This window comes from Sinocyclocheilus anshuiensis, unplaced genomic scaffold (genome assembly GCF_001515605.1).
Source record: "Sinocyclocheilus anshuiensis isolate Anshui unplaced genomic scaffold, SAMN03320099.WGS_v1.1 scaffold200, whole genome shotgun sequence".
Lineage (NCBI taxonomy): Eukaryota > Metazoa > Chordata > Actinopteri > Cypriniformes > Cyprinidae > Sinocyclocheilus > Sinocyclocheilus anshuiensis.
In genome coordinates this window covers 755324-769422 of record NW_015558595.1, presented here as the reverse complement: position 1 = coordinate 769422, position 14099 = coordinate 755324, and the positions used below count along the sequence as shown (strand labels likewise).

General features: G+C 36.6%; 1 protein-coding gene and 1 long non-coding RNA gene across 10 annotated transcripts in view; one reads left to right on the top strand and one right to left on the bottom strand.

Annotated features, from left to right (window-relative positions):
- LOC107680030 (uncharacterized) overlaps window positions 1-12583 on the top strand; it is a 15121-nt gene extending 2538 nt beyond the window's left edge. Inside the window, exons 2-3 of the long non-coding RNA XR_001633111.1 lie at window positions 3851-3853; window positions 12571-12583. This is a non-coding gene — a long non-coding RNA (uncharacterized LOC107680030). The remainder of the gene's footprint in view (window positions 1-3850; window positions 3854-12570) is intronic.
- The window catches only part of ppfia2 (PTPRF interacting protein alpha 2), a 184336-nt gene that overhangs the window by 54727 nt on the left and 115510 nt on the right, over window positions 1-14099 (bottom strand). The window lies entirely within an intron of this gene.

The window sequence follows — 14099 nt, the reverse complement described above, 5'->3', positions numbered from 1 at the left end:
CAAGAAACAGATTTGGGTTGCCGGATAATATTAATAATAATATTATTTTTTTGTCTCTTAGAAATGCACATTTGATAGTAGCTTGAGTTAGGATGCAGAGGTAAATTTTTGTTTATTATTAAAATCAGTAACATCTGTAAAAATTGTAGCAACCTCAGTATTATATGGTTAAATTTATTCTGATTTATTCTTTTTTTTTTACATTTTATTAAGCATTGGTCTCCCATAGTAGCATAAATTTAAATCATGATAAACACAGTAAAAACCACACATATAGCACTTCAGTACCATAAATATAACTATATGGTATTTAGGTAGCCTATTTGTATGAAAAACAGTAGTCTAAAAACATTCAGTATAAATGCACACATGCTATAGCTTAATCACAAATACATACTACAATTACCATTACTCCTGTATAAAAATTCAGTGTGAATATCCCACATTTCTGCCACAATACCTTGGTGCAGTGAGTGTTACTACAGTAAATCCATGGTAAATGATGGCGATGTGTAGATTGAAAAGCCTTCTGACTGTCTCGTTGCACACAGTGTTTCTCCTGTTTGGCTTTAAACTAGTTTAAATCACAGAGTCATTTGTGTTCATCGCTGAATTCAAGCACTGGCTCTCACAGCGCTGTTTAGTGCTCGCGTGAGTAAATACATCTGCTCTAGTGAGCTCGCGCCGCGCAGCAGTTTGAACTTTGATCCGAGCGGATAAATGGTCCACGTGGCGCGCTTCAAATGAGTCGTGCTGTTTCGTTCCGCTTTTGGCGCATAAACATTATATCGATCATTTATCGAACTCTTCATACCGGTTTATCGCGATAATTATCGTTATCGAATTATTGCCCAGCCCTATGTAAGAGTCATTGTTACTGGTAAGAATTATTGTTTAATGTATACCGTGATAACCGTGAATCCGTGATATTTTCTGAGACTATTACCATACCGTGAAAATCTCATACCGTTACAACCCTATTTCCAACCCATAATTTTCCCCCCAAATTCCATAGCTTTCTTTCTTTCATGAAACACACTAAAAATATTTTGAACAACATTTAACTGCTCATTTCAATACAACAAATGCATATGGTAATCAGGGCCTGTCAAGCTCTAAAAAATTAAAAATAAATGCCACAAAAGAGGTCTTAAAAGGGCTGGGCGATAAAACTGTACTGCAAACTGTGCTGAAGATATTTATTTTCTTAAGGAAAAATGACTGGGAAAGTGTAACGAATTCAAAAACGTGAAGTGTTTGTCATGTACTGATAATAAAGAGTAGTTTAAAACCACAATTAACAGTCTGCTTTCTACAACTTTCACTTAAGAGCAAATATCTGCCTTTATACTTGAAAGAAATAAAGATTTGAAATTTATCATGATAATTATCGATATCGACTGATATGAAAAATTGTATTGTTATAATTATCGCCATATCGCCCAGCCCTACGCAGAATTTTGAATGAGATATGAGAATTATGGCAGAACAGACTTAAATTTTTGTCTGTTCCTCACACGAAACCATCATATGGCTTGAGAATGGGAAATACTGTAAGTCACATGGACTACATATATTTTGCCATTTTGTCTTTATTGGAGCTTGACAGTCCCTTTTCACTGAAAGTTTTTGTTGTATAGAAAAAAGCAGTGTGAACACTTTTCAAAATTTTCTCCTTTTGTGTTTCCCAGAAGAAAGAAACTGGGATTGGAACAACATGATGGTGAACAATTCCTTTAACTCCATTTCATATATTCTAAAAAGGCACCAAAACCATGTAAGTTGGCAATCTCACCCTGACAGCAGTGTGAAGTGTGAAGTCTGAATGACTAAGACCACCCCATTTTAAAGGCAGATGCAAGAACTGAATCGTGGAACCAGACCAAACCTGGTCTTCCCCAAGGAAATAGCACTACGGTTTGAAATGTTTGGGTTTGACAAAGCCTACAAAGAAATTTCTCGAAGAATGCCAACCAGTCAGTATGAAAGCCCTAGCACATGTCATTCATTCTATTTGGACTGACTCAAAACACTCTTTTTCAGCTTGATAAGATGTACTCCCGGGAGCGACGGGCTGTTTAAAGAGCGGAATGGATGAAAGACTGAGTAGGGTATGCAACTTAAAAACTCAGAGTGAGTTTTTAAGGCTTTAAATCAAAGGCCTGTGTAGTGATAACCTTCAAATGCACCTTGCGGCTCTTGTGAAACACTCATGTAAAGTGGCATGATGGAGCATTCCCACAGTGCAGCACAATAACTAATGAAATAAAATGAAACTGCAGAGAACGGGGAGCCATGCTTCATCATAAACAAATCAAAAACTCTACTAAGACAGAGAGAAATTTTAACAGCTGCATGGATGATATACAACCACAGACCCATTAAATTCTAGACTGAGGATGTTCTGCGTTTGATGAATCTTTAATGGAGGTTGTAAAGCTTTATTTACAGAATGTCCCATAGGGCACATGCAAGCTCACAGATGCATCGTGTGGAGAACAGAGTTTGTCTACTGTATGTTGCACGCAAGGCTTTCGAAACTAGTCCTTCAGCTGTACAGTAACAGCAGAATTCTCAAAGTTATGATGCAGTAGTATAATGAACCCTGTTTAAAAACAATTGTTACACTATCAAATAATCAGTTGTCGATTCTTAAGGACTACTGATGATTCTTAATATTAATTTTGATATCAGAGCAAAAATTAATACAGTACTGAACAGACTACCAGTTAAAAATTAATATGAATATAAAATAAAAATTAAACCAATAACATGTAGTCTTGAAATATTTCTCTGCTTGCTTCAAACATTCAATAATATAAATAATAAAGCTCATTTATATGCCAGAGTGCTGTTATAGCCTATGTTTCAGATTTCCCTCAAAGCTCAAGTAGCCCAAAAACCTAAAGAACAGAAACACATTTACATTATCATTTCTCATCTGCTTCCAACCCTTCCACTACTTTGAATGCATCTGTAATAAAAACTGCTTTAAATTGTATACGCGTTTGTAGCCGGTCAGTTCTGACTGGCTCCAGGTCAGTAAAGCATCTAACCAGAGCTAACCAATGGCATTAGAACAAGAAGGAGGAAAGGACTATGCAACCATCAGCACATCTCATTTACCTCCTTTAAATATTGAAGAAGGTCATATATGAATCTGCCAGCATCTCTTTGAGAAGCAAACCTTGTTTCTGAAGGTTGTTTACAGAATCAGGTCAGCATCTATATGGAGATTCAACACATGGATCTTTGTAACAGCCCTTGCTTCCTATACAGTTGAAGATGTAAATGTAGTGAAAAAGTGAAAATGTAGGTTATGGTTGATGGGCATTATAGAAAACAAATTTTGATATATCTGCCAGGACTCTTGGCATTATAAAATTAAGCAACTTCATTGAATAGTGATCTTCAGTCACTTTTTATTTGGCTTTGCAGTCAGCTACTTTCACATCCTTTCCTTCACAACTCACAAGTGTGACAGCACTGAGACAGAGATGTTTTAAAGGGATACTGTAGTTCACCCAAAAATGAAAATTACCCCATGATTTACTCACCCTCAAGCCATCCTAGGTGTATATGACATTCTTCTTTCAGACGAATACAATCGGAGTTATATTAAATAATGTCCAGGTTAATCCATGCTTTATAATGGGAGTGGATGATAGCCCAAAATTTGAAGCCCAAAAAATTTGCACCCATCCATTATAAAAGAAGTCCACACGGCTCCGGGGGGTTAATAAAGGCCCTCTGAAGCGACGCGATGCGTTTGTGTAAGAAAAATATAAATTTTTACAACTTTATAAACCTTCCTAACATCTCTAGCTTCCGCTAACTGTCATGCCACGAGAGAGTGGTGTCCAGCGGATGCATAGTAAATAAATAATCGCAAAACATTTCAGAGAGAATATAATAAAGAATATAATAAACTGTATTTGTATTTAAATAATAATAATAAAAATAGCAAATAGTAAAAAAATAAAATATATTTTTATTTTGAAAAAATATATAAAAATAACAATTATATATTTTATATAATGATTTAATACATTTTAAATTCTATATATTTTTTAAACTACGTAATATAAAAATATATAAAAACATAATTCTGTATGTCACCCTAAAGGGTATAGGGTAAGTATATATAAATGTATATAAAATATTTTTTTTATCCATGAAAAAAAAGTTTAAAAAGTTCCAATTAAAGCACTCTGAGAATAATGAGTTCAAAGTAGCTGTTTATTAATGACAATTGTGGTAGAAACTATATATATTCTTTCTAAAGGGATGATCTGCATTCAACAGTTTACTATTTAATTAAACAGGCAAGATGCTATGAGAGGAAAAGTCAACTTTGAATTAACACTCTAATCATTTATTTTAATTGCCTGAAAAATCTCATGCTGGATTCCTCTCAATCCAAGGCAATTTGCAACACGGGCCCTCAGCAGACTTGGTCCCCTGACAACGCTCATCCTGTATAAAGCATCTCTCTCTCAGCAGTAGGACGGCTGTTTAAGGCAAAATCTGTATAAATCCATCAGTAGCTCAGAGCCGTGTCACAGACTCCAGCACTGTCCCCTGGCTCGTGTGTCTGTATGAACCCAGGGTCTGTGTGCTTGGGGGACCACTGGGCTTGATTTACTCTGACCTTTGGGTACAGACCTGAGAGGGTTCAACACTCGGATGTAGAGCCGTCCATAAATCTGCAGAGGGGGTAATTACGGACCAGGGATTTAGCGCTTCTCATGGACGCTGGCGGCTAATTCTGTCCTCCTCGTGACAGTCATTAGAAAGCACAGAGGATGGGTGTGACAGTGCAAAGCTGCTATTCTGCTTGATCCACAGTTAAAAAAAAATCAAGAATAAGTACCACACTGAAGAAAAGCTATTAACATCTGCTGATGCAATACTTAGCAAGCACCATTATTAATATTACAAACCCTTAACCCTTTAAATATTAAAACTTCAGCACATAACTAATCCCCCATCGTTTGCGATATGGACATTAATGATATCACAAATAAAGTGGCTTTTTGAAGAGAGGTGTGCTGCTATATTTCTGAACAACTGCACTAATGATTTTCACCTACTGGATGAGAAAACAGATGAAAAATATCCCATAGACCTATAATGAAGGAGGAATCTAAGCCATTTGTACTGTAAAAAAAAATATTTAGCAGTTTAGTTGTTTCAATTAATTTTTTTTAAGTTGACACAACTTGCAATTTCTGAATTTGTTCACTAAACTTAACATTTAAAATTTTCACTGTCTCAACTAGTTGACTGTTGAAGTTGACTGAACTAGAGTATTTGCTCCCTCAACTTAAAAAAAATGTGTTGAATCAATTCAACAACACGATCACGTATCAGTTTATTTAAAGTGCCCCTATTATGCCATTTTTAAGATTGCTAATATTGTTTTATGAGTCTCCTAAAACAGGTTTACATGCATGCAAGGTCAAAAAACGTTAGTTTTCTCAAAAAATAGATTTAATTTGACCTAATTTCTAAATGATTCGTAAACGATTCGTGCGAAGCAGTTCAAAGAATCAGTCTCTCTAAACCCCTCCTTTCCGTGAGCCCTCACTGCTGTGATTGGTCAGATGGGCGCAGTCCTTTGTGATTGGTCCAGAGCCGTAGAGAGATTGGCTCTGGATTGGTCTACTGCGTACAGCGCGTGTCGGAAACGAAACATTCATTATCATGACGGAATGACAGCCCTGGAGACTTGTCAATACATAGAAAAGATGGTATCGATTGTACCTTACCAATTCGAGCCGGAGTCTGATGAAGAAACGGTTGAAGTGGCTGATCGACAAGAGACTGATTCGCAAGCACGACTGAAGCAGGACGTTTCTCAGTGGTAAGTGTCAAGTGTTAACACGTTTGTGGTAATTATAAGATTTGAAACAAAATTACAAATTACAAAAAAAAAGAAACAAATTTACTCTCTCAGCGTAGGATACAGCGTCTTCTCGACATGTTAACCACACAGAAATTTTACTGTGTTTGTGGACGGGCAAGTTGGCGACGTAGAACGTGGGCAGACATTATGCAAATGTGTTACTTCGTAACGTAGAGCCGTAACAGAATAAGATTCAATTCCTGACGACTCGTTTAGGCGATTGCCGACTCTTTTTTTTGATAGACAATAATTTTATTTATCGTGCACTGTCGTCTTCACAACTTTGCAGATAGTTTATGTTCACATACAGCTACATGACACACTGCATGAAACATAATATTCAAAAAGGCATAATAGGGGCACTTTAACGCATACTTTTAAGGCAACCATGTAAACTTTTTAGGTAATTGTTATAACAAACTATATGCAGTTGAGTGAACTTAAATTTGAAAGTTTACTTAATCCTCTTTATTGCTTGAATAAGTGGATACAATATTTAACCCAACGTTATGACAACAAAACATTCAGTTAAAAAATTATCTTTAATTCTTAGAACAAAATATTAGTTGAAACAACAAAATCACTATTTTTGTAATAACTGAAATTTTTACAGTAGTTTCAATGAACTCAACATTTTAAGGCAACCAGGTTACTTTAAGTTAAACCAACAAATAATTTTTTGCAGTGTGGTAACTCCACTTTTGAGAGTCATTTTATGAATTTTGAAATACAAAGTTTTCCATAAGTGTATGAAACCAACTTTAATACAAATTTTACATATGCATTTTAAAAGATGTTGCCCCATAGCAACAACCCCATAGCAGCACTGTGGAAAGCACTCACAATACCTTAACATTGTGTCAGTGGGTTTTGCCATTAGAAAATTTAAAAAATCAAGTCAATTTGATGCATCTAGGGATAAACATCAGGACAAAAGAAAAAAATGAAAGGAGCAGGTTGCGTGGAACTTACAACTTTTTGTGTTTTGTGCTGCCTTTTAGGGGGGAAAAAACCCAGCATGCTCTAGCAGCAGCCTACAGTGACAACACAGCTTGCTAACTTCATTTAAATAGCAGGAGACAAAAGCATGACAAGGACAGAGCAATGATAGTGAGAGGAGGAGAGAAGGGAAAATTAGACCCATATTAGTCCTTTCCAATGCAAAACAAAGGTCAGTTATCTGTTTTTTACCTTTATATTTCCCCTTGTGGAACTTGTGGCATGTTGTGCAAGTGTTTTAATGGGAAAAAATCTCTGACTTATTCATAAACATATGCTGCATTTGTTATTCAAGAAAGCCAGTGTCAGCATTGCAGGGCACTCTCAGAGCTGAGGGTAAATGAGAACACAGCCACACCCTCGTGTAATGAGTGTCACACATTCTCAATTTAAAACCAATCTAGTGGAGCAGTCAGGCAGCAGAACACACATGCACACACACACACACAATCTGCAAATGTCAGCCTATGCATCACACATTAACCAGCTGTGAATACCAGCAATGAACAAGACGAATTCAACCCCTCAGAGGACCTCAGATGATGCCAACCCTGAAACAACATACAGAACTACCACATTTTGCTATAAGTTTGATTGCATCATATAATAATTGCTGTTAATAGTGTTCATCGTCTGTTTTATTACGTCTTAAATTGATTTTTCCGTACTGCTGGTTCGTCTGGTCAGAGGAGAACTGGCCCCCCGACTGAGCCTGGTTTCTCCCAAGGTTTTTTCTCCATTCTGTCACTGATGGAGTTTTGGTTCCTTGTCGCTGTCGCCTCTGGCTTGTTGAGTTGGGGACACTTCATTTCCAGCGATACCGTTGACTTGATTGCAAAGATACTATTTAAACTGAGCTGGATGTTGACATCACTGAATTCAATGATGAACTGTCTTTAACTGAAAAATTTTATGTTTACTATTGTCATTTTGCATTATTGACACTATTTTCCTAATTAATGCTGTTCAGTTGCTTTGACACAATCTGTATTGTTAAAAGCGCTATATAAATAAAGGTGACTTGACTTGACTTGAATGGAGTCTGAAGTTGCTGACTTTTAAGGAGAACCCATCTGATCAAGCTTCTTCTACAGAACCTTTACTGAGGCCCTTTTTTTACCTTTAAAATGTTCCAATACATTGAACACAACACTGTTTTGTGTCAAAAAATGTTTTTTAAGCTCTTTTCTAGAATGACAATGCTTTCTATAGTGATGGGCAAAGTCGAAACGTGCACACATATTCATATATACATATGCATAATAAACTGCATTTTAAAATATTAAAACATTTGTTGTAAATCATAGTAAAATACTTGTAATAGTATTTGCAATCAAATAAATGAAGCCTTGGTGAGCATAAGAACAAATATATATATATCCATATCTATATATTTCTTTTTAGTAATATTTATACTTTTATATTTATACTTTTTAGTATTTTTAGTTATCATAGGTGTACTTTCACTGAAAAAAAAAGTTGTCCCAAATGCAAAATATGCACATTGCCAAACTCATACTCAAATTTATGCAAGATGGAGAACAAGTACTCAACATGATGAGCGCAACAAAAGTTGCTGACTACGTAGAGCGTTTCCAAATCAACGACTTCGGAGGTTCAATTTAGAATGCTCCCTTATAAGTCAGCTGCTTATGTAGGTAGTAGACAGCAAGGCAGCTCACTACATTTTGAAACAGAGCTTATGACCTCCTGACATATGTATCTGCTATAAAAGTCAGCCTGCCTTTGAAAGTGGACAAAACCGGGAAACAATAACTGTCAGATCAGATAACCACAGTGAACATCTCTGTATAAGGCCGATAAAACAAAAGGCCGAACAGCAGTGTAAGTACCCATAAATCACCTCTACAAGCAGGCGCAGAAAGCCATCGTGATTGGTTTAAGAATCTTCACTTGTGGAGAGCTCAGTTCACAACTAGTGAGAAATCCTTCCAGGGATCATTTAAAGAGGAGCTAATCAAAGGCGAGGCCTGATAGGCGGTGTAATTTAGTTGATAAAGCAGGCACAGGCTGATATACATGTTCAACTCCTCTCTTCCTGCTCTACTGCACCATATTGAGCAGATATAAAGCGGAGCAGAGCAGAATCTTAATTCCTAGCCACACAACAACAAGGACAGATGGAATTTGCATCCATGACGTTACAAACATAAAAGCATGGTTTGACAATGCATTGATGTATTGGGTTCCATTTGTAATCTTATTTCGTTTGGACACCCTACATTGGTTGTTTGAACGCTGCAGGAACTGAATCATTTTGAAAGGCATAAGATGTCAAGTGAGGTTTTTAGTTAGCTAGCTAATCAAAATGTTCTGGCCCAACTTTCTGTTTCAACAGGAACAGTGCTGTAATAATGAACTAAAAGTATAAAAGTAAAACTATTAAAAGATTTTTATTTTTTACTATTAAATTTTTTTAATTGAAACAAAGCTGAAATAAAAAATAAATATTAGAAGAAATACTCGGGGTGGGGTATTACATGTGAATTTTTTGGACAAAAATCTGGTGTAGGATTTACTTTTTCAACAGTTTTCACTCAGAAATTGCTAGTAAATTTCACAAATAGGCCTAATTACACAGAAACAACACACTGCATTAAACATTTAATATTTAATTTTTAAGAAAGACTGAAATAGTATTTTATTGTAAAACATACAAAAATCACAAAATTACTGAAACTAAAAAATACAAATATTAAAATAATAGTATTCGACTTCAACAGTATATGAATAGCACTAAAATAACACTGAACACAACAAAGAAAACTGTGCTCATCAAGCTATTGGTACATTTCTTGCTTGCACTCAAGGAACAAAAGAACAAGGATCAAAACAGCAACTTTCCAGTTACCAGCCCTGAAATTGAACCACTAAACCACACCACCACAACAGTGGTATCAGCCTTTTTGGTATGGAACCTATAACCTCTGGTTACCAATCCAGATACCTTACTAGCAAGCAACATCTTCCTGCATATTCATAATTCTTCATATTCTTCAGCCGCAATCTATTCTGGCAACTGACTTACTTTAGAGCAGGGTTCCTCAAACCTTTCCCTAGAGGGCCAATGCGCTGAAGAGTTAGCATGCTCAAGTGTGTTTGATAGGGTTAGAACTAAACTCTGCTGGAAAGTGGATCTCGTGGGCCAGATTAAGAGAGACAGAGCTCTAAACAATACCTTTCTCCTTTTATTTTATTTTTTTTTGGAGAGGCAATTCTCTCTTTTGGATGAGAGGAGCAGTGGGTGCGACGATGGCCATTTGCACTCAATGACCTTTGCCCTCACTTTATTCTGTCTCTCAGTCAGTCCCTATGGAGACCCTTCTATAAAATCAGCCCATTTTATTGGGTCCTTGATGCCAGGCCACACTGATGCCTTTTCTTATTACACTCTACTTTAAAACAATTGAAAAATGAGACGGCAGAGAAAGTGTTTTGAAAAAAGAAAGAACTTCTCGCACCAGGCACAGATGGGTCTCACACTATTAGAAGAAATACTCGGGGTGGGGTATTACATGTGAATTTTTTGGACAAAAATCTGGTGTAGGATTTACTTTTTCAACAGTTTTCACTCAGAAATTGCTAGTAAATTTCACAAATAGGCCTAATTACACAGAAACAACACACTGCATTAAACATTTAATATTTAATTTTTAAGAAAGACTGAAATAGTATTTTATTGTAAAACATACAAAAATCACAAAATTACTGAAACTAAAAAATACAAATATTAAAATAATAGTATTCGACTTCAACAGTATATGAATAGCACTAAAATAACACTGAACACAACAAAGAAAACTGTGCTCATCAAGCTATTGGTACATTTCTTGCTTGCACTCAAGGAACAAAAGAACAAGGATCAAAACAGCAACTTTCCAGTTACCAGCCCTGAAATTGAACCACTAAACCACACCACCACAACAGTGGTATCAGCCTTTTTGGTATGGAACCTATAACCTCTGGTTACCAATCCAGATACCTTACTAGCAAGCAACATCTTCCTGCATATTCATAATTCTTCATATTCTTCAGCCGCAATCTATTCTGGCAACTGACTTACTTTAGAGCAGGGTTCCTCAAACCTTTCCCTAGAGGGCCAATGCGCTGAAGAGTTAGCATGCTCAAGTGTGTTTGATAGGGTTAGAACTAAACTCTGCTGGAAAGTGGATCTCGTGGGCCAGATTAAGAGAGACAGAGCTCTAAACAATACCTTTCTCCTTTTATTTTATTTTTTTTTGGAGAGGCAATTCTCTCTTTTGGATGAGAGGAGCAGTGGGTGCGACGATGGCCATTTGCACTCAATGACCTTTGCCCTCACTTTATTCTGTCTCTCAGTCAGTCCCTATGGAGACCCTTCTATAAAATCAGCCCATTTTATTGGGTCCTTGATGCCAGGCCACACTGATGCCTTTTCTTATTACACTCTACTTTAAAACAATTGAAAAATGAGACGGCAGAGAAAGTGTTTTGAAAAAAGAAAGAACTTCTCGCACCAGGCACAGATGGGTCTCACACTGAGCTAAGTTGAAAAATGCTGCCCAATTGATTTTACACAGTTGCACACCAGGAAGCCAAAGATGGTGTTACCTTTCAAAGAAACAATTTGGAACAAAAAATGACTGAACCGTTATTATTATTATCATCCCCCATCTTAGGTATTTGTACCAGATACCAGAGCAGTAGAAATTAAAAGAGACCAGCCGATTAACACGCCTTTCATACAGAACATGCATTGCATTACCATTTGTTCAGAGCTCTCTACAAAATTAAGCATGACATTCAAAAGACTGTCCCGACACTGCATAAACAACATGTTTAATGTAGCATCATACAAGATGCTGGTAAACATTCATTTGGAGGTCTTTACCCTGCACATCTTATACCACCGTGATGCTAGGGCATGGTGCACGAGCCTTGCTATGCATTGTCTAAAGTCAATGACAAATAAAAGTGTCCATGATAACAAAAAGAAAAAAAAAGTTTAAATCACATGTGCCAAGTTCTTACAAATGTACTTTTTGTATTCATGCTGGTTTCAAATGGTACTGAAAGACATTTATACCATTTATACCAAACGTATAAATTTAATCACTGTAAAAATGTCAAGTGGTATAATCATGCATTAAAAAGTAACATATTTTCCTTACACACAGAATAAATGTGATTGTACATAATCATTATTAATTTTTTTTTTTTGGAGTCACACCACATGACATTTTATAATATTAATATAATGTAATATAACATAACATAACATAACATAAAGTTACGTACCATATAATATAATAAAGTAATAGAATTACAATAATTCTCTATGATATAATTTCCTGTTTTATTATTATTTTTTTTTTCCTGCATGTTGGTTGGACCATATAACTATGATTTGATGGACAAAAGTTTTTAAAATATTAATAAGCAGTGAAGCACTTCACTACTTACTTTTTTCTAAGAAATAATAAAAGTTTACACAAAAGTACTTTATAAGGTCGTCTCAATTTCTTTCTTTTAATAAGACCTTTTTTTTCCTTCATCAGGACATTTGTTTCATCTTGACAACATAAATCATAGAAGAGATGTATTGGAGTCATTGTATGCATGAAGTGCATTTATGATGTAATAAACAAAGTTTAATATTTAAGGTAAGGGATTTCTTCAAATCAAGTAATAGTGATGGTTACCTTATCAACAACCATTAAATATGAACAAATCAAGCCCATGCTATGAAGTCAAAACTTGTATCACTAAAAGAACAGATGATCAAGATAAAATGTTGGCTTCTGTGTCTCTAATCTTCACAAACTTCACACACACCAGCATTTATTAAACCGTCAAGACTTCTGATGATATTCACAATGTTGTTTAATCCGTGGATTTGACATACACTCTGATCCACATTACTTGTCGGCGTTAACGGCCTCTTGTCGCGCTCTAAGCTTATCTGCATTGCCCAGCTTGTTCTCCCATAGACTGCGACTGGCACTCGGATGGCCCGTGTCATGAGAGTCTAACATAAATTGAAGGCGTTCTAATGCAATAAAGTGTCGCAGCCATTGTAACACACTGCGAAGTTCCCTGTGGATAATGGCTTGCTGTCACACGAGACGAGACGTAAATGAAAGTCGCCTGTGTCCTGCCAGACTACGCCAAGCCAATAAAGTTTTAAAGGTCAGGACAGACTCGGTCTTGCCACCTAGAGTTATGCCTACTATTAGGCAAAGTGGTGCAATGCTAAATCAGATTTGTACACTGACAGATACACACTGGCACTTACAAACAGCCAGAAGACACACAAACAGACACGAACATACACACACAGGTAAGAGGCGGGAGCGTCGGGGCCTGAAGCAAGTGTTCACTTTGCATTAGTGTAACGTCTGGTACTGTGAATCTCTGGCATTTTCTTAAAGGTCTTCCAGCACAGGGGAGGATCCGTTTAGTGTTTTGAACCTAAAAACATACTAAAACATCTTAGGCAGTTTTCATTTGAAAGTGAGCATCGCCATATTTGACTCTCTCCACAGTGGGCATCTAAAAGGTATTATTGGATATACCAGAAACCCTATAGGAAGCCATACTTCATGGTTACTTTATTTTAATCAGGATATTAATTTTATAACACAGCTTGCAAAGTTCATGCTTAAAGTTAAACTTAAAGGGGTCATATGATGCGATTTCAATTTTTCCTTTCTCTTTGGAGTGTTACAAGCTCTTGGTGCATAAAGAAGATCTGTAAAGTTGCATAGACTAAAGTCTCAAATCCAACGAGATATTCTTTATAAAAGTTAAGACTTGTCCACGCCCTCCTAAAACGTCTCGTTCTAACACGCCCCCACATGTCTACATCACTGTGTGGGAAGATTTGCATAACACCGCCCAAATGTTCACTGCCGCAAGCCCGCCAGACGCTCCTTCGTCGAATCCGCCGGCCGTGCCGTTCTCAAGACCGCCGGCCTTTCCTCACTCTAGCCCGCCAGCCGCCACTCACTCTAGCACGTAGTGTGTGACGCTGCGTGACACATTTTATGGAGGACTGTTTCCTGAACCTACAGAGTAGCCAACAATGGGTCTGTGCTCAAAGGCTGTTCTATAAAGTGGGGCAGTTCCAACTTTGCAAGGACAGTCTGGCGCTTCTGACTCACAGCCTGTAAGTACGTTTTTTATATTTAAA